At 37.7% G+C, this 22,306-nt stretch overlaps 1 non-coding gene across 1 annotated transcript; it reads left to right on the top strand.

Moving 5' to 3' along the window:
- Positions 1-19,194: 19,194 nt before the first annotated feature.
- Positions 19,195-19,268, top strand: TRNAT-AGU (transfer RNA threonine (anticodon AGU)). Its single transcript has one exon. It is a non-coding gene; the product is annotated as a tRNA-Thr (tRNA).
- The last annotated feature ends 3,038 nt before the right edge of the window (positions 19,269-22,306 follow it).

Below are 22,306 nucleotides of genomic sequence, written 5' to 3'. Positions count from 1 at the left end.
GGTTTAAGTTATAAGCTATAGGTTTAGGGAATTGAGAATAGGTTAAGGTGTAGGTTTAGGAAATCGGGTTCGGGTTCGGGATCGGGTTTAGGTTTTGGTTTTCAAGTTTAGGTTTAGGTTTATGTTAGGGAGATGAGATTAGGATTAGGTGTAGGCTTAGGTTTAGGGATTTGAGAATACATTTAGGTTTTAGGTTTATGTATAGGTTATAGGTTTAGGTTTAGGTTTAGATTAAGGTATAGGTTTAGGTTTCGGTTTAGGTTATAAGCAATTGGTTTAGGGAATTGAGAATAGGTTAAGGTTTAGGTTTAGAAAATCGGGTTCAGGTTCGAGATCGGGTTTAGGTTTTGGTTTTCAAGTTTAGGTTTAGGTTTAGGTTAGGGAGTTGAGATTAGGATTAGGTGTAGGTTTAGGTTTAGGGATTTGAAAATACATTTAGGTTTTAGGTTTATATTTAGGTTATACGCTATAGGTTTAGGTTTAGGTTTAGGTTTCGGTTTAGGTTATAAGCAATTAGTTTAGGGAATTGAGAATAGGTTAAGGTTTAGGTTTAGGAAATCGGGTTCAGGTTCGGGATCGGGTTTAGGTTTTGGTTTTCAAGTTTAGGTTTAGGTTTAGGTTAGGGAATTGAGATTAGGATTAGGTGTAGGTTTAGGTTTAGGAATTTAAGAATACAATTAAGTTTTAGGTTTAGGTTTAGGTTTTAGGTTTAGGTTTAGGTTTCGGTTTAGGTTTAGGTTTAGGTTATAAGCTATAGGTTTAGGGAATTGAGAATAGGTTAACGTTTAGGTTTAGGAAATCAGGTTCGAGTTCAGGATCGAGTTTAGGTTTTGGTTTTCAAGTTTAGGTTTAGGTTTTGGTTAGGGAGTTGAGATTAGGATTAGGTGTAGGTTTAGGTTTAAGGATTTAAGAATACAATTAGGTTTTAGGTTTAGGTTTAGGTTATAGGTTACAGGTTTAGGTTTAGGTTTAGGTTAAGGTTTAGGTTTAGGTTATAAGCTATAGGTTTAGGGAATTGAGAATAGGTTAAGGTTTAGGTTTAGGAAATCGGGTTCGGGTTCGGGATCGGGTTTATGTAAGCCCCGTATCCTAGACCGTACCGTTCCATAGGCTTCCGCGGTCTTCCCGGTCGAATTCCGGCAACCTTCGACCCTTAACCGGTATTTGCCCACGACCTGGATTCTCATGCCGACAACCTGAGTCGACTCAACCCAGGGCTTGTACCTTAGCGACCGCGTCGTCGCCGCGGTTCCGATGCCGCGACTTGCGCGCCGAGGCTATACTCTGGTCAGGAGTTGTGGGCCAGCGTTCGGTGCGAGGAAATGCCGCGCATGCGAATTCCGAGGGAATCTCTACAAGGTGTCACATCAATCAATCAATCCCATCAATCCCATCATGTCAAGTACACATCACCTTTCACCCTTTCCCAAGCAAGCCCCAAAAGTCAAAAAGTCTCTTACAACCCATAACTCCTCTTACACCTTTTGCCAAAAAAGTCAAAAAAGGCTTCTTACACCCATCCCTCTCTCCCATCCATCACTCCATCACCCATCACTCCCTCTCTCTCTCCCTTTACAACTCTCTCTCTTATTCATTTTTTCAAATCCAATCCAAGCAAGAGAGCACCATACGTATGAACTTCTCCAAGCCCTCCCATGGTGAGAAAAATGCTCGTGTGTCCCACCTTTCCATCCTTAAATCTCTCATCTCAACCATCCATTTTTCATCTTCCTCCATCAAAGAGAAGCACAAGGAGCTAAGGAAGCCAAGGGAGCAAGAGGATCAAGTGGTGGGTGTTTTGATAGGGTAGATTTTGGTATTTTTATGATGGGCCAAGTGAGACCAACCGATCAATGGTTTGGATCTCACTTTGGACCCTAAGATGTGGCTGATGGCCCACTTGGATCATCATGATCACTCCATGATGGGGCCATTCTCCATGGACTCCATCATGATGTTTACTTCCTTGCATGCTTAAGGTCATCTAGACCGTTTACTTTAGTGGAGAAGGGACCTCCACCGGTGGATTTCGATTTCATGGACCCACATGTAATGGGACCCACTTGATGTATGATTTAGTGCAAGGGAGGGCCCATAGTGCCGGGGTCCCTCCATCACGCGGATCTCACCCTCTATCTCTCTCTATCCCTCTCTCTTTTATTTTATTTTATTTTTTAGTTTTTTTTTTTGTGATGATTATGAGGTTATGTGGCCCACTTGGATGATCCCACCCTGAAGCATACATCCTACTCAAGCCATCTACAAGTGGGGCCCACTTTGTGCTTAGTATCCACACCATCCTCAATGAGGTGGCCCACCTAAGCAGGGCCCACCTCTAATGTAATTACAAAGTCCAGCGTCCACTGACGCTGGACGTTTCTGTTGGAAAGTGCAAAAAAAGTTAGCTTGGTTTCAAGCCTTGGGGTGGTCCACTCATGTAGGCCCCACCTTGATGCATGTTTTCAATCCATACCATCCATTCCCTTCCCAACCATCTTTTAGGCGTTGAGCCGAAATATGGGACCAATCAGACCTTCGGGCGGGCCATATCGTAGCAAATGGTGGTCTTCACCATTAAAACCTCCCCTATTGCTTTTATACGCCGAAACAGGCCCAATATTGGGCTTGTTTTGTTTGTTTAGAGCCATGGAGGGCCATTGGATGGAGTGGATTGCTTGGATGTGGACCCCACCGGTAAAATCCTCAAGAAAACAGAAATAAAAAAATAAAAATAAAAAAACAAACTTAACACAGCAGCAGCAGCAGGCGCTGCCTGCGCCAGTGTCTGGGCGGACAGACGCATGTACAGCCACCCATGGCTGTAGCCGTGGGCCCCACCTTGATGTTCATTTGCCATCTAATCCGTTCATAGGGTGGGCCAACCCCTGACGTGGGCCCACCCCAAAATCAGATTGATCCAAGACTCGGGTGGCCCACATCAAAGGAAACAGTGTGAATTGGACTCTACCGTTGGAACCCTTTCTGGGCCCACAAAAGTTTGGGATCAAGGTGAAATTTGTTTTCACCCTTCATTTGGGCCCATGTGACCTTATCAACGGTCTGGATGGATTATAAACATTATGGTGGGCCCCACATGGAGCCCACATAGATGTATGTGTTTCATTACCACCGTCCGCCTGGACGGTGGACGTGGAGCCCACTGTGTGGGTGGGTGCACGTGTGCGTGTGTGTGTGGGCGTGTGTGTGTTGGTGTGTGTATATATATTTATATATATAATATTATATTATATATAATATTATATGTTATATGTGTATATACAATATTATATTATATGTTACATATATATATATATATATGTGTATATATATTATATTATATATAATTTATTGATGGTGGGAGGCCCATTTCAGTTCACTTGTGGGCCATGGTTGAGGCCCACTTTGATGTATATGCAAGGCCACTTTGATATATATATATATATAAGGCCCATTTAATGCATTAGGGGCCCATGGGTCGAGGCCCATTAAGACGTAATGGGGCCAATGGGTTGAGGCCCACTTAATGTACATATGGGGCCCAATTGGGGTGGCCCATTTGATACTCATAAGGCCCATGAGATTAGGCCCATTTAATGCATTCTAAGGCCCACGGGTTATGGCCTATTGCAATGCACATAGGGCCCATTGGTGCGGCCCAATGATGTGGCCCACTTGACGAATATAAGGCCCATATGATATGGCCCATTTGACGTATTTAAGGCCCAATGGGATGTACCTAAGGTCCATTGCAATGTACGATCCCAACATGATTTATGTAATGATGTTTACGTCAGGGCTATGCCTTGGGAGCAATGGTGGTTTGACGTCCACATTGCAAGTATAGTATGGTTAAATGTCCGCATTATGACTTTCCCTAGGGCCCATTGTTAGGCTCATACGTCTGATGTGTAGGCCGTCTAGGCCCATCTTTGTTATGATTATCATCCATCCTATATAACATGCTTAGTTCCATGATTCACGATCATATGCATCATACGTATGCTTGATATGAGAAATGACTGATCATAGCATATGCCTTCGAGCAGATTGTCTAGGGGCCCCGTACAGGGGTATTGCCCTACATGAGCGCACGATACACGCAGGATTGCTGCATGACTGGATAGTGTGATTCATGCATTCGCATTGTGTGATATGGTTACTGTACGCCCTAGCGACATCAGGGCCGTAGCCTCCACAGACGCATCGTGGTTGGAAGGATTGGATACCGAAAATATTATTCTACATGGGGTGCGATAGATATCTCTAGGTGAAAGTCCCTAAACCCTTATGGTACCAGGAGGTTGCTCCAACGTCTAGACCGAGTGGATGCATGAGCGCTGAGTGCCGATTACCAGACGGTTGCGTTTTCCACTGTGTCGTGGTCGGTTGGAAGGGGGTGCGGCCTTACCCGCCCGAGAGTAGGGGCAATGCTAGGCTGAGTCTGACCAGCTCAAGGAATGGGTCCGCTATTGACGAGCCGAGCCCGATTTTGGCAGGCGGATAGTGAGGTCTTTTCCACTCACCTTATTGCGCGTGATGGGGCGAAAATCTGGCTTGGAGTGTACTAGACCCCGCTAATATTCTAGATTTTTGAGCTATATTGATATGTGGACTTAGATGAGGATTTGTATGCTTGAGTTGCATTTCGCATTGCATGGCTTTGGTATGGCCGACATCATTCTTTGCACCGCATGGCCTTGGTACGGCTAATGGTATTCTTGGCATTCATCAGCATGTTCCGCATTACTCTGATACTGCTTAGCTGCATTACCACCTTGAGCATACACTTTCACCACCCTCTAAGCTTTCCATAAGCTTATGCACGACCGTTGCGTGCAAGTGACGTAGGATCGCAGCAGCGCTGAGGCCTGGGCGCGTAGCTGATCTTTTGGAGCTTTTAGTCTATCATCATTGTATTTCCCTTATACTCATTGTACTTGTAAAGTTTTTGATTATAGTGGAAATGTGATGGAGTTTTTGGTTGTTGTTGTGGGTTATGCCTTTGGCTATGCTTATTACGAATCAAACTGATGTTAAAAATCCTCCTTGTAGCATCCCAGGATCGGAACCTGGCGAATGGGCGCTGGGAACCGAGAATGGGGTTCTACGGAGGCTGTCGGCGCCGGATTCGGCGATCAGAAATTTCTTGAGCCCGGTTTCCGAGTTTGGGGGCGTGACAGTTTAGGTTTTGGTTTTCAAGTTTAGGTTTAGATTTATGTTAGGGAGTTGAGATTAGGATTAGGTGTAGGTTTAGGTTTAGGGATTTGAGAATACATTTAGGTTTTAGGTTTAGGTTTAGGTTATAGGTTATAGGTTTTGGTTTAGGTTTAGGTTAAGGTATAGGTTTAGGTTTCGGTTTAGGTTATAAGCAATAGGTTTAGGGAATTGAGAATAGGTTAAGGTTTAGGTTTAAGAAATCGGGTTCTGGTTCGGGATCGAGTTTTGGTTTTTGTTTTCAAGTTTAGGTTTAGGTTTAGGTTACGGAGTTGAGATTAGGATTAGGTGTAGGTTTAGGTTTAGGGATTTGAGAATACATTTAGGTTTTAGGTTTCTGTTTAGGTTATAGGTTATAGGTTATAGGTTTAGGTTTAGGTTTAGGTTAAGGTATAGGTTTTGGTTTCCGTTAAGGTTTAGGTTTAGGCTTAGGTTTAGGTTATAAGCTATAGGTTTAGGGAATTGAGAATAGGTTAAGGTTTAGGTTTAGGCTTAGGTTTAGGTTATAAGCTATAGGTTTAGGGAATTGAGAATAGGTTAAGGTTTAGGTTTAGGAAATCAGGTTCGGGTTCGGGATCGGGTTTAGGTTTTGGTTTTCACGTTTAGGTTTAGGTTTAGGTTAGGAAGTTGAGATTAGGATTAGGTGTAGGTTTAGGTTTAGGGATTTAAGAATACAATTAGGTTTTAGGTTTAGGTTTAGTTTATAGTTTACAGGTTTAGGTTTAGGTTTAGGTTTAGGTTATAAGCTATAGGTTTAGGGAATTGAGAATAGGTTAAGGTTTAGGTTTAGGAAATCGAGTTTGAGTTCGGGATCGTGTTTAGGTTTGGGTTTTCAATTTTAGGTTTAGATTTAGGTTAGGGAGTTTAGATTAGGATTAGGTGTAGGTTTAGGTATAGGGATTTGAGAATAGGTTTAGGTTATAGGTTTAGGTTTAGGTTTACGTTTAGGTTAAGGTTATATGTTAAGGTTAAGGTTATAGGTATAGGTTATAGGTTTAGGTTTAGGTTAGGTTATAGGTTTTTGGTTAAGGTTTAGGTTATAGTTATAGGTTTTGGGATTTGAGAATAGGTTTAGGTTATAATTATAGGTTTAGGTTAGGTTATAGGTTAAGGTTTAGGGAATTAAGTTTAGGTTATAGGTTCAGGTTATAGGTTATAGGTTTAGGTTATAGGTTTTGGGATTTGAGAATAGGTTTAGGTTAAAAGTATAGGTTTAGGTTAGGTTATAGGTTAAGGTTTAGGGAATTGAGTTTAGGTTATATGTTCAGGTTATAGGTTATAGGTTTAGGGTATGGTTTAGGTTATAGGTTTTGGGATTTGAGAATAGGTTTAGGGAATAAGTATAGGTTTAGGTTTAGGTTTAGGTTTAGGTTATATGATATAGGTTTAGGGAATTGAGAATAGGTTAATGTTTAGGTTTAGAAAATCGGGTTTGGGTTCGGGATCGGGTTTAGGTTTGGTTTTCAAGTTTAGGTTTAGGTTTATTTTAGGTAGTTGAGATTAAGATTAGGTGTAGGTTTAGGTTTAGGGATTTGAGAATACATTTAGGTTTTAGGTTTAGGTTTAGGTTTTAGGTTATAGGTTTAGGTTTAGGTATAGGTTTAGGTTTCGGTTTAGGTTATAAGCAATTAGTTTAGGGAATTGAGAATAGGTTAAGGTTTAGGTTTAGGAAATCGGGTTCAGGTTCGAGATCGGGTTTAGGTTTTGGTTTTCAAGTTTAGGATTATGTTTAGGTTAGGGAGTTGAGATTAGGATTAGGTGTAGGGATTTAAGAATACAATTAGGTTTTAGGTTTAGGTTTAGGTTATAGGTTACAGGTTTAGGTTTAGGTTTAGGTTTAGGTTATAGGTTTAGGTTTAGGTTTACGTTTAGGTTAAGGTTATATGTTAAGGTTAAGGTTATAGGTATAGGTTATAGGTTTAGGTTTAGGTTAGGTTATAGGTTTTTGGTTAAGGTTTAGGTTATAGTTATAGGTTTTGGGATTTGAGAATAGGTTTAGGTTAAGTATAGGTTTAGGTTAGGTTATTGGTTAAGGTTTAGGGAATTGAGTTTAGGTTATAGGTTCAAGTTATAGCTTATAGGTTATAGGTTTAGGTTATAGGTTTTGGGATTTGAGAATAGGTTTAGGTTAAAAGTATAGGTTTAGGTTAGGTTATAGGTTAAGGTTTAGGGAATTGAGTTTGGGTTATAGGTTCAGGTTATAGGTTATAGGTTTAGGGTATGGTTTAGGTTATAGGTTTTGGGATTTGAGAATATGTTTAGGGAATAAGTATAGGTTTAGGTTAAGTTGTAGGTTAAAGTTTAGGGAATTGAGTTTAGGTTATAGGTTTAGGTTATAGTTTATAGGTTTAGGTTATAGGTTTAAGTTGTAGTTATAGGTTTTGGGGATTTGAGAATAGGTTTAGGTTATAGGTTAAGGGTGTGGTCCCTGCAAATATAGATATAAATACGGTCTGCTCCAATTGGTCAGGCCCTTCCAATGCTATCCATAGGAAATGGACAGCTTCATCATAATCATAACAACGGTTTTCATTTTTCAAGGACCCCGCTCAACATCCGAATAGCTTCGACGCACATCCGGGTCTGCTCCATCAATTTCGATTAAATACATAGACATGACCTGTCCAAATGGTCAGGCCCTTCTAATGTTGTCCATAGGAAATGGACAGCTTCATCATGGTCATAACAGCGGTTCCCACCTTCTAGGGACCCCCGCTCAACATTCGAATAGCTCCGACGCACATCCGGGTCTGCTCCATCAATTTTGAGTAAATACATAAACATGGCCTGTCCAAATGGTCAAGTCACTCCAATGCTGTCCGTAGGAAATGGACAGCTTCATCATGGTCATAACAGCGGTTCCCACCTTCCAGGGACCCCCGCTCAATATCTGGATAGCTCCAACGCACATCTGGGTCTGCTCCATCAATTTCGATCTAATACATTTAAAAACAACATAATTATATTTAAAAGCATTTGGATACCTGGGGAAGGCCTCCCATATTCGTATTGTTGGTTACTCATCCCTCTATCTATAAGCCACAATCAACCAACACTTTCTATTGCTACCTGTACTCTGAAACCAACACAAATATAACTAGGAAACAATATAAGGAATAAGAAAAAATGAATTTACCTATACACATCATTAAATGTTTCCCTATAAGGAGGTGACATTATATCTTTGATAGCCACAACCTGTATGACAGAGAAAAATGCAACCGAATAGAAGATGATAGTCACTAGGGAAGATGCTTTTTATGACATCAACTATTGCATGCACCTTTTTAAACAATAGGCATGCATTTACTGGAACAAAAATGCCACTGACCAACATAAGGAACACAGTTTGCATGCAGATTTTAAAAATTACTTATGGGGGCAGTTTTGTTAAGAAAGAGTCTGCCAATATATCAGATGTTGTCCCATAATACTAGATTAAAATGCAGAAAGCTAATATTTCTTATGCAAAAGCCGTCAAAATCTTCCACCAAGAGAATGTTACAAGTTACAACTTTAGTTAGGGTGTTGGCAATCTTGTTAGCTTCTCTGCTTGCATAAGCAAAAGAAAGGTTTGGTCTAGAAGCTTTCTCTTGATTCTCATTTAAAGAAACATCAAGTATCCTAGGATGGGAAAGAATATTAGTCATGTGATTAATTGGAATATTGATTTTTTCCCCTTTCTTTCCTTTTTATTGATTTGCATTGATGCTAGACAAAGACTGTAACTTGCAAAAAGAAGAAAATAAATAACTCAGTTTCTGAAAAATGCCTAAATGTTCGATGCTAATGGTTTTGAATTTGTTTTTTTTTGAAAAGAACATCTCCAAAAAAACTCCCAAGTCATGTGATTTTCTTTGTAAATTTTTCTCCTGTTACAGTCAGCAATATACGTCTTTAACCAGAAAAGTTATCTAGGAACTCTGATTTTTACCATAGGGTGCACAGCTTCTAGAATGATCTGGTCTCTGAATCTGAATTAGGTGACATCATTTCTATTAAAGACCATTAGGTTGCACATATATAGTAACAAGCAGAGCCTAGGATTTCAACATTGTTTTATAAGCATACATTTCATCGAGATTCATATATATTTTCATGGAAATCCATCTTAAAAGTCATTTGGATCATTCAAATTTTAGGATTACGTGTGCAGTTAAAGATTTCAAAAACATACACTTAATGTTGAAATTCACACACATTTTATGAAAATCGATCATAAAACTCAAAATCAAGCTGCAAACAAAAGGAAACAGATATAGCCTTAAATTTTAGATTCCTGCCATGTTGGAACTCCCAATTACCTGGCAAATATGGCCCTTTGGATCATTTCTTCGCATGTACCTGCAGTAGCATTCAAGTAATGTCCTTGATTTCACCTATTTCAGCCTGAGCTTTAAAATCCTATCCTATTTTGGCTTCTTGTCTTGCAGAAAAAGGGGACTGTAGATGTTGAGGTGCTGCTAGACCAGACCTTTTTGTCAGCAGTTTGGTCCAAATCCAAACAATGGTCTGTTCCAGTCCAACCATGACATATTTAAACAAATAAAATGATAGGAACTGACTGCAACTACCTGCCTATAGCACAGTTGGTAGTGTTTGCTCTATAAAATAAAAAATAAAATGGTACTCGAACACCACAACCCATTTTGAATTTTACCAATAAATAGTAGAATTGAAGCAATAGTCCAACTGGCAATATGCCCAATCCAGATGTGCAGACCAGTTTGGGTCATATGTCACTGCAAAAACAAAACCCAAACCACACAAATGGAGAGAAATGCCCAATCCAGATGTGCAGACCAGTTTGGGTCATATGTTAACAATTGTTTTGTTCAATTGATGGTTCTTTGCCATCCAAATAACACAAAAACTCACATCATGGCCAGCCACAGGTTAAGAACTCTGTTTTTGGTTGGTGGCCCAAGCATGGAAACATGAAATCCTCCATACATGGGTTATATCCTAATGACTTGAGCAATATTAAATCCAACGTTTCTCATAGTATAGTCCACCATACATTGAAGGTCCTTTCTCTTTTTTGTGTGTTGTTGGGTTATGTTAACGGGGTTGAAATTAGTATAATCTTGGTGAAGGCGCATGCTATTCTGGGACAGGTTCCTTTGCACCATCTTGCTAACCCAATAGACAACAATCAGATTGTGTGTAGTTGCATGGGTATATGTAGGTGTTAGAAAAAGAAAAATTGGAAAGGATTGTGTTGAAAATGATCGAGAGCTTAAAAACAATAGAGGACTTGAATGCAGCATGCAGCCATGTGGGCATATATTGGTTGTAAAAGAAATGAAAATCTACTAAAGAGTATGTTCAGAATGATCATGAGCTTTTAATCAAATAACCAATAAGTCAGTTTTCTCTATATTGTTTAAGTTAAATTGGTTTTGTTTTGGTCAGCTTGCTGAGTTTCCTAACCATGGTTCATTGGTCTGCCATTGTGAATGCGCCCTTGGCTGCATATTTTGTCTTCAATAGGTTTTTCTACTGTTTTGGGTTAATGTGCTTTATGCGTACTTTGCATTGTGCTATAAGGGTAATATTTTTTTACCTGTAGCATATTATTCATGAATTATATAGTTACCAATGTTCTATGAGCCCATAGTTTGGTGTTTTATAGCTAGATACTTGAAGCCTTTCCATGTTTGGACCATAGATGTCCACTACCCAACAGAGTTTTCAGCTTTAACTTTTAACATAATTCCAAAGACTGGTTCATCCAAAATTTTCTTCTTCTTTTTTACCTCTTTTTTTTTTTTGCAAGCTATTGGACTGATTAATTTGTTATCGAGTAGTCAATAACTTGTGTGAACTGCTATGTAGTGTGTTACTACTGTCAATAACATGAGCTATAAACAGCGGCATCTGGTGCTTCTTGGGAGTTCTAGATATTAGATTCATGGTGTTCATAGAAACTCATGTGTTCCTTTTCTTCTTCTTTAGGGCTGCTGCTAGGTTCAAGGGGCCAGGATTAAGGAGGATATTTGAAGGTAGAAATGAATCAAATGATAAGCAGCAAGTTGGTTATAACTTGCAAGCGAAAGCAAAAGCAACCCCGTTAACATAACCCAACAACACACAAAAAAGAGAAAGAACCTCACAAGAATTTAGTGGATTTAGTTTATGTTAAAATTGAATACTTGCCATACAAGAAATTCAAATTAAACTATCCAAATAATATATTCCAGTCCAGATGTATCATTAACCAGAAAAAAGAAGAAGAAGATTATTTTAATTATCTGACCATTGAATTGGTGGACATTGACTGTGCGATTAAAAACGAAATACATACAATGGTAACTAAGAATCAATTCTAAAGAAGCATAAATGATGAGAAAAATGCCCTTTCAGAGAAATAGACATCAAGATTCTCTATTCCCTCAGGTTATAAAATGCTTACCAATCTAATAATCTTTTTTTCAATCATTGAGGTTGGATTAGAGTTCAGTGCATTCACCAAAGATACAATCAATTGCTTCAGCATGGACTGCTTAGATAGACCCGCTTAGATGGGTGATTTCCCTCTCTCCTTCTTGGCCCCCACATTTCTCTCTCATACACCAACCATCAAACAGGGGGTGTGCATGTCCACAATATATTTTCCATTGCCTTCCCAATCAAACAAAAATAATTCAAACAGATATAGCAACAAAAACCAAGGATTAAAAATGGATTTGGCATATCATACCATTCACCAAGAGATTTAGGGCATCCACCTATAAACCAATCCCAAACAGATAAAAAAATAAAAATCCAAAATATATGAAAAAATAATAATATCCAGATACAGATGAGGAAATAAATAAATAACAAAAAAAATGAAAATCTTTATATTATGGCTCGAACATTCAATGTTTGAGAGAGAGATACCAACAACGTCGAGAGGTTGACTTAGGGGATGCTCGCTGGAAAGATTATGCTCGTCGGAAAGATGCGTCGTTAGATTTGGGGAAGAAATCCTCCAGAGAGTGGCAGAGAGGTTGAGAGAGAGGGAGGGGCTGCTGGCCGCACCAGTTAGGAAGAGAGAGAGAGAGAGAGAGAGAGAGAGTCGGGGGTAGGAAGAAGCTCAAAGTCGCGCGGGTGTCTAGGAACGGGACGACGAGAGTGAGAGAGAGAGGGCAGAGGGAGAGATAGAGAGAGGGCAGAGGGAGGGAAGATTTTTAGGAGAGGGAGATTGGGCGCGGCTTCTTTTGAGCGCGCGCCCAATTTTGGGAAACATTTAGGTCGGTGCATTGTGGCCCCCACCATGATGTACATGTTTCATCCATTCCGTTCATACATTTTTAAAGATCATTTTAGTGCTTGATACAAAAATTGATAGCGATAAAAATCCTAGGTGGGCCACACTACATGACAAAAATAATGAATGGATATTCACAATTAAAATCCTCCTAAGGCCCACTGTACTGTTTATTTGACATCCAATCTATTGATTTGGTCATAAAGACCCAGATGAAGGGAAAAAATAAATATCAACTTGATCCAAAACTTTCATGGCCCCCAAAACGTTTTTAATGGTCAAAATTCATTCAACACTATTTCCTATAATGTGGTCCACTTGAGATTGAGATATAATCATTTTTTTATCATATAATAAAATGATATATAAAAATAGATGAACGGCATGGATGATACACATACATCATGGTGGGCCCCACAGAGCACCGACCACCAGCCAATGGCTGGTGTCAAGGGGAGTAGCCAATCCGTTCCCATGATTTATTCATGTCGCCCATCTATTTTTATACATCCTGTGGGACCGACCATGATTTATTCATTTTATCCACTCCGTCCATCCATTATAACATATAATTTTGGAGAAAAGAGACCCAATGGTCTATACTCAACACATACATAAGGATATTCAAGGATGGCACATGTGAGTTCTGGGCCACTCATGTAGATCACCATATAATGTCTATCATACCCCAAAATCAGTCTGATACATTCATCAGGTGGGCCACACATTCACGCTGAATATGAAACATCCATCATCTTTTCTTTAACCATCTAGAAACCACTGTCAGCATTCAGTTAGTGAAAATTCTCCAACACTCAGTAATTGTAAACAGCAACAATAACATGCAAAGCAAGCCCAAATGTAACAACAAATACACAAAAAAAATGCTAATGTATATAGATAATCTAAACAGATTCACAAAATACCCCAACAAATTTCAACAATCTAATAAATAAAATACATCAGATGCAAATAATGAATGTTGAAATGAAATAGAAATAATCAATTTGATCCAAGTGGGACACATAATGGATGGGCTGGATTTGTGAACCACATAAAAATCCTCCTAAGACCCACTATACTGTTTATTTGACATCCCAGATGTTGATTAGGTCATACAAGGCCAGATGAAGGGGAAAAACAAAAATCAGTTTGATCCAAAACTTTTATGGCCCCAAAATATTTTTTAATGGTTGACGCTCATTCAACATTGTTTCCTGGAATGTGGTCCACTTAAGATTTGGATATATCTCATTTTTGGTTTCACACCGTAAGATGATCTTTAAAAATAGATAGACGACATGGATTAAACATATACATCATGGTAGGGCTCACAAAAGTTTTGGATCAAGCTGATATATATTTTTTCACTTCATCCAATTTTTTACACCTAATATATCAATCGGTTAGATGTCAAATAACCATTACAGTGGGCCCAGGAGGTTTTTAACAGTGGACATTCAATCAAAAAAAAATTTCATGGTGTGGTCCACCTGAGATTTATATCAATCTCATTTTCGAGATTAAGTCATAAAATTATCTTTTAAAATGGATGGACAGCGTGAATAAAACACATACATCATGGTGGGGTCCACATTGCATCGACTACTAGCAACCTGGCTAGTGGCAGCGTAACTAGCCAAACCACGTACGTTTCTGGATGGAAGCGGATTGCGTATAGAGTAACTCAGTACCCTAAGTGTACTGAGTAAATCCTGTGGGGCCCACCATGATTTATTCATTTATTCACTATCCCACTCTTTTCTATGGTGGGTCCACTTAAACTTTGGATCTGCCCCGTCAGTTAGATGCACCATTCCATGGTGGGCCATGAGCTTAAAAATAAAGTTAATCAATGACTTGGGTGGGCCACGCCACATACTATAGTTGAGAGGGTTACTCTCCCATTAAAACATTCATAATCATTTATTGGGCCCACCTAGATGTGGTTCATAGATCCAGCCCATTCATTATGTGTGTCCCACTTGGATGAGGAGTCAGACCAAGTTTCATACACATCCAAAACTCATGTGGGCCCCACCAAATGCTTTTATATATTTTAGGGATGTCTTCACATAGTTTTAGATGCTATGGCCCACCTGAGTTTCATATATGACTGATTTTTGGACTTAAAGGGGACACATCAAATGCATGGTGTTGATGTTTTACACACATCATGGTGGGGCGCACGCAAATTAACCTCATGGGAAGTTCCTATGAGGTGACCTTATAGTACCATTTTACTATTTAGGTAACTCCTTCATGGGTGTTACTCTAACCGTGCAGGGCCCACCTTGATATATTTTATGTATATCGACACCGTCCATTCACTCTATTTTACTGATCATTACCCTCAATTTGACTAGTTACTCGCCTCGATCATACTACATATGAGAAAGATATTGGGCAAACAAGATTGATTAACAATTTAAGTGAATTTTGATTTAAACATCTGAAGTTATTTACTCTTCATGTTTGGACTGATCAAATTGTTTAAAAACAGTTAAAGGTTGTTCATAATATTAAAAATATATAAATTAATAGAAAACACAAACTTCAGCTTGATCCAAAACTTCCATAGCCTCTAAGAAATTTTAAATGGTAGAGTTTCAATCACACTATTTCCTGTGGTGTGGTCCACTTGAGCTTTGGATATGCTTCCTTTTTGTTTTTTAGACCTCAAATTATCTGCTAACATGGATGAATGGAGTGGATAAAATAAATAAATAATGGTGAACCCCACAGAGTTTACTCTGGTAAAGGTAATGAGTAACTCACTTAAATGTAGTGGAGAAAGGTTTCCTTAAAACATTCATAATCATATATTGGGCCTGCCTAAATGTGATTCACATTTCCAACCTACTCATTATGTGTATCCCACTTGGATGAGGGGTTAGACTAAGTTTCAACCACATCCAAAACTCATGTGGGCCCCACCAAGTGCTTTTATATTTTTTAAGATGTCTTCACATAGTTTTAAATGGTATGGCCCACTTGAGTTTCGTTTACCGATGATTTTTTAGATATCTCATAACATAAAGGGGACACATCAAATCCACAGTGTTGATGTTCGACAAACATCATGATGGGGCCCCACAAAACTTAATAACATCAATTCTTAGGTTCTCACGAGGTTAGTAAGTTGGGTCACAATTTTAACCAGAATATTTGGCCCATTTTACATGTCTAGTCCATTCACTCTATTTTACTATCAATACTCTCAATTTGACTAGTTACTCGCCTCAATTTTAACCAGAATATTTGGCCCATTTTACATGTCTACATATGAGAAAGATATTGGGCATACAATATTAATCAACAATTCAGTGAAATTTGATTTAAACATCTGAAGTTATTTACTATTCAATTTGAACTGATTAGATTGTCCAATAACGATTAAAGGTTCAATTAGTGTATGTGCCTAATAATTTAGTAATTTTATTTTTCACAAATAAATTTAACATATTTTTTTCAAAATGTATATTTTTTTCTCTTTTAACTAAATATAATTTTTATTATAAATAAATTTAACATTTTTTTTTTACAAACTTTAGTTTTCTTCTTTAAAATATATATTTTTTTACAATTTGTCAATTTTTTCACAATTTTGTTTAATTTTTTAAATTTTCTTTTTCAAAATATCATTTTTAAAATATCACTTTTGTTATATAACTTTTTAATTTTTCTTTTCAAAATACAAAATCTAGTTTTCTTTTTTAAAAATATATTTTTTTGCAATTTGTCAATTTTTTCACAATTTTGTTCAATTTTTTAATTTTTCTTTTTCAAAATATCATTTTTTAAATATCACTTTTGTTATATAACTTTTTAATTTTTCTTTTCAAAGTACAAAATCTAGTTTTCTTTTTTTTTAAAATATATATATTTTTATAATTTGTCAATTTTTTCACAATTTTCTTTAATTTTTTAAATTTTCTTTTTCAAAATATCATTTTTAAAATATCACTTTTGTTATACAACTTTTTAATTTTTCTTTTCAAAATACAAAATCTAGTTTTCTTTTTTAAAATATATATCTTTTTACAATTTGTCAATTTTTTCACAAGTTTCTTTAATTTTTTAAATTTTCTTTTTCAAAATATCATTTTCTTATCGATTTTTATTTTTTTTCAAAATTATCAACATTATTCAAAGTTCTTAATTTTTATTTCAAAATCTAGATTTTTATAAAATTACATTTTTTTTCAAAATCTAAAATTTTTTCTTAAACATTGTTAGTTATTTTTCTAAGCTTTTTAACTTTTTTTTTTTCGAAATTCATAATTTTCTTTGTTCTTAATTTTTGACTTGAGCATTAGAGACGGTTTAGAACCGTTCTCATGCAAACGGTCTTTGACAGTCTCAAATGGAGATTGCTAAGGACCGTCCCTAATACAGACTATTTTTTACTCTCATTAAACCAGTAAAAGACGGTCGATGACTATCCATAATTGAGACGGTCTTTGACAATATCAGATTACCAATAAAAGATGGCCAATGACCATCTCTAATACAAACGGTCTTTGACCGTCCCAAATGATCGCATATGAGATGGTCCTTGACAGTCTCAAACGGAGACAACTAAGAACCGTCCCTAATACAGACTATATTCGACAGTCCCAAATTACAGGAAAAGACGGCCGACGACCGTCTCTAATTGAGACCGTCTTTGACAGTCTCAAATTACCAGTAAGAGACGGCCAATGATCGTTTCTAATACAGAAGGTCTTTGACCGTCTCAAATGGCTGCATATAAGACGGTTAGAGACCGTCTCTTATTTCAGACAGTCAATGACCGTCTTTTATCCGCAGTTAACGACGGTTTTTGCCGTCTTAAATGATTTGTGGACGTTCAAATTTTTAAGACAATATTAAGAATAGTCAAGGGCTGTCTAAAAGTTTAGAAATGGTTTACGGCCGTCTCTAAAGCGTCTTTAAATCAAGCAATTTTAGAGATGGTCCAGAATTGTCTCTAAATCCGTCTTTCTTTTCATTTTTCACGTAGTGATTGAGCCATTTCTTCAAGTATTTGGTAAGCAACATCAATATCAAAGTAACCGAGTCACTGAACTGGTTCGATCCGAGTTCAACTTGGGCTAGGGCGAGCTCGAACTCATTTTTGAGCTCAAAAAATCAGCTTGACTCGGCTTCAAACTGAGTCAAACCCAGCTTTTTCGAGTAGAGTCGAACGAGCTACCCGAGCTAGCTCGGTTCGTGTACACCACTAGGCAAAACAGATAACAATGGAGAGCCTATGCATACGTCAACGTGGGCTTCATAGAGCTTGGAACATGTCGTGGCACTAGGGATATCCTTGGTGGTGAGTGCTGCAGGCAATCTGATTCCAATGAATGCATCACAGTGGGGCCCACGCATTGATTAACAGGTGAAGCTTAAACTACGAATTTATTAAGAGAAAAGTCAGAATAGATATTCCAAAGCATAAGTAAATGGGTCCCACTGTATGCAAAGTTGCACGTGATTCCTCCTGACTTAAAATTTAAAATGATTAACAATCATCGACAATAAGTCCTATGGTTCGACCCATTCTTTGTTTAGCTTGTTTAGCGTCTCATGATCCAGCATACATCGCTGGCCACTGAGGTCCACATGCTCAGTAGTTCTATGATCTGATCCATCCATATTGTGGAGTTTATGTTGTATCCACAGTCAGCAAGAAGCTTGAGCTGGATGGGTCATCGTCACCATCAGATCCGTAAATGAATTCAGAACAATGAAGAGAAAATTTTCAATGGCTAGGATCATCACTGAAGTGAAACCATGGGGACAATAGCCTGTTCATAGTAGCGACAAGAATATGGACCGTTCAATTCGTCAGACCATGTGGGCCCCAGTGGGCCATGACAGACTCTGATCCAGTAACTTCTGAATTATTATTTCCTACGTCAAGTACTAAAAGAAAACGGTCTAGATTTAGCGCCGTTCTGGTTAGCGTGCAACCTATGGCGTTTGATCAGTTTTCTATCAAAAAGTCTTCTTGCCACGTCAGCATCGATATGGGATGCTAATCCCGTTTTGAATCTAAAATGTTGTTTTAATCGGATGAGAATCTGTTCCGTCCGTTACGCCATGTGGTCCCATAAATACGATCGCATGAGTAGGCATCCGAATGGGACGCGGATTGCATAAGTAAGTACCTGCAATCGAAACCTAGGTGGGGCCCACCGTGACGTTTTTGAGAAATCCATCCCGTCCATCCACTTGTCCATCCACTTTTCTGGTTCATATTAGGACATTAGCCCAAAATTGAGGCAGAACCAAAACTTAAGTAGGTCACGGGATAGGAAAAAGTAAAGAGGGAAATGCCCACCATTGAAACCTTCCCAGCATCCACCATGATGTTTATATACCATCCAAACCGTTCATAACGTCATTCCCAGTGGGATGAACTGAAACACAAAAATATTAGCCTGATTGAAAACTTTTGTGGCCCCATGAATGTTTCAACAGTGAGAGTTCAATCCCCATAGTTTTCTGTCGTATGGCCCACTTAAGTTTTGGATCTATCTCAATTTTCAGATCTTTCCTAACCTGGACTGATAAGACGGATGGATGGTATGATTTTTACTGTAATCCCACCGAGGATCAGGTGATAAAACTCAAAAAAAAAGAAAAAAAAAAAAAAAAAAAGAAGAAGAAGAAGCAAAAAGCAAAAAAGTGTACGTATACGTTTTTATAAAATAAAAGATAAATGGAGGACAGCTGCTTTCATAGCTCAGTTGGTTAGAGCACCCGTTTAGTAAGCGGGAGGTCTTGAGTTCAAATCTCAATGAAAGCATTTTAATTTTTATTTTCATTGATCCGTGATTTACATTTGGTCCACCTTGGCTTGCTGGGTAGTGGGACCATGGATAAACAGGGGTTCAAGGATTTCTTTTAAGAAAGCGTTTCTAAGTTCCCCTTTTATACTTAGAAAGTTATTATTATTATTATTATTATTATTATTATTGAAGGGTACATATGACTTTAATAATGGGTGATCCATTTTTTATGTTTTTTTAATTATTATTATTGTGGCTTATTCGAATTTTAGATATGCATAGTTTGAGACTAACATCCTAACATAAGGCACACTAAATAAAGAGTATGTATTTCATAATCATTACAATAAGTACCACGGAGACTTTGTTGCATGGTCTCCATACCAATATGCTCCATGCAGGCCACCACACTAAAAAGAGAGGAAGAGTTTGAGCTGGTTCCTCATATAAAAAATTTAAGAAAATGCCAGTAAAATATAAGCCATTGTAAGCTCTTTGTGGGTGAAATCTGAACTGCACATCCGACAACAATTAATTTTTCATTTTCCAAAATATCCTTGTTTTTGTTTAAAGCATCTTCTCATTTCCATTGAATATTTGTGGTTTTCCTCTTCATGAAACTAATTGCAAAGCAAACATGTCCAAAATGTGCTTGCTTTGTATATAGTATAGCTTCTCACATCCATTGAATATTCGTAGTTTTCCTCTTGATGCAGGGATGGACATGATAAGGACGATCACCGTATTCCTCAAGGGATAATTACTTTGAATCCATAGACCTTTTCTGGACTCCTTGTAGAGATTCCTCCAATCCACGAGGGAAAATAAGAAAATATAAATAAATTATATATAATATATTCGAAAATAAATTGATTGATGATAAAAATGAATTTACAATCCTTTAATGGTGATATTAGACCTAGGAAGAAGTTTCAGAATCAAACTCTAACTTAAACTCCCTAAAAGGGTGACTTATTATGAATATTAAACTTACTATTTATGACGGTCATGATTTCTACTGGACTTCATGATTTTTGGCCAAAAATAGAAAGTATCCAATTTGGCCAAACCATGTTATTTTTCTATTTTTTCTAAGCACTTTTCACGCTGGGCACAACTCCTAAAGCTCAAAGGATCAAAAGTTATGATCGAACTAAAATTTACTATAAATAGTAAAAACAAAATTAAAATGAACTTTTGACCATCGATCTAATGGAATCTCGCAAATCTGGGTTGGGCAACCCAACATAGCGGGTTGGTTAGCTAAAGTAGCTTCTCCAACCCGAAATCACATACGATACATCAAAAAACTCATTCCAGTTTGAGAGATACGACTCTTTTAACGTTCTAACGGTCCTGATCACTTCCGCCTTTGATCGGGCCTTGTCTGGTCAATCTTGGCCATGAAAGTGTTCGCGACCCGCTCTACATCACCTCTTCACAAAACTAATTGCAAAGAAAACATGTCCAAAAGGTGCTCATTATATATATATATATATATATATATATATATATATATATATATATATATATATATATATATATATATATATATACAGTATAGATTGCGACTAATAGAGTGCTTCCACGTAGGCCTAGCTAATGAGAATAAGCTTTAATTCTAGTTGTCCATTAAGAAAAAAAAAACCTTAAAAGCAATCAACCATTCATAAACAAATCATAACACTAGAAGATGAATTTTCTCCTCTAAAAACATTGGTCTAGGCATTTCATATTAGCATGACTAATTTCTCTACCAGAAATGATGCTATGAACAAGGAGCAATCTTAATTAGGCCAACATAGGAATATTAGTTCCACCAGCTAGTCCTTCCTGTTTTGGTTTGATTCAGGAGGTGTAGGAAATACTCTACATCTCACATGTTGGATTACACCATAGATTGCTTGTTGGAAAATATTCCAAAACGATAATTTAGATACTAAAAATTAAAAATAAATAATTGATTCAATCGGGCTATAGCACGTATTAAATACATTATCCTTAAAGCGCAATTTGCCTCCTTCACCTCTCATATTAGAGATCGCTAACGGGTTACAAGCAAACTGCTCCGAGGATACCACAAGCCTTCTATGGTCTAGCGTGCATCAATTACAAATGGATCATCATAGATTGACTACTCGAAGCACTATGATGCGCATGTGCGAGGTGCAAAGTGTGCCACTAGTGCCTCTACAGCCACACTGCCCATGTCCTTGCCCAATGTCAACAGATGTGTTCTAGTGTGCAACCCCAAGCTCTCTCTAAATTTCTCCTATTAAGTAAACACACCAAAGAAAAGCTTATAAACCAAAAAACTCTCCATCTCTAAAAGTGATGCGGGGGGACAAAACTTTAAAAAAAAAAAAAAAAAAAAAAAAAAAGAAAGAAAGAAAGAAAGGGAAACAAGATTTGAATTTATTTTCAAACATTGTATTTTCTAACCAAAACTCAACAGTGCGTCTCTCTCAAAAATCACTTGGATACTGCTCTCCTTACCATTTGATTAGTGGTATAGGAAATAGATGATTGTCATAGAGAGGGCCATTGTTAGCAAGCTTAGGATCATCTGACTAGTTGGTCTTGATATGGTGGGTCACAAAGACTAAATTGATTAGATGGTTGGTACACACTCATGTTTTGAATTTTCCACTAATCCAATAAAACCACTTGTAGCATGGCGTGCAAACCAGGAAAATTATTGGTTTTACTCATCATCAAGGCTACTATTAGGATCCTTGTGCAATTGAGTGCATGTTGGAATATGGACCATTGACGCAGGGGATGAACATGATGAGGTCGCTTCTCGCGGACAAATAATAGGATTTTTTTGCATAACCTTTTACTGATCGGCTATCTTGATAATAATTTTGGTTTTGTTGGAATAATACCTGATCATAATCTCGGGGGAGGAATCGCATGCATAATAACTGTTTCATCCGCAGCCACGTGCGAATTGGCGCTTTCATTTGTCTCATACGCTCGAGTTGAAGTTGTTCCCACTAAGTTGAAGCTCCACCCTTCAATTTGTATGCCACAAGCTTAACCTTCTTTGCTT

Source organism: Magnolia sinica, chromosome 3 (assembly GCF_029962835.1).
Source record: "Magnolia sinica isolate HGM2019 chromosome 3, MsV1, whole genome shotgun sequence".
Classification (NCBI taxonomy): domain Eukaryota; kingdom Viridiplantae; phylum Streptophyta; class Magnoliopsida; order Magnoliales; family Magnoliaceae; genus Magnolia; species Magnolia sinica.
The sequence above is the reverse complement of the archived record's forward strand: the minus strand, read 5'-3'. Positions and strand labels throughout refer to the sequence as shown.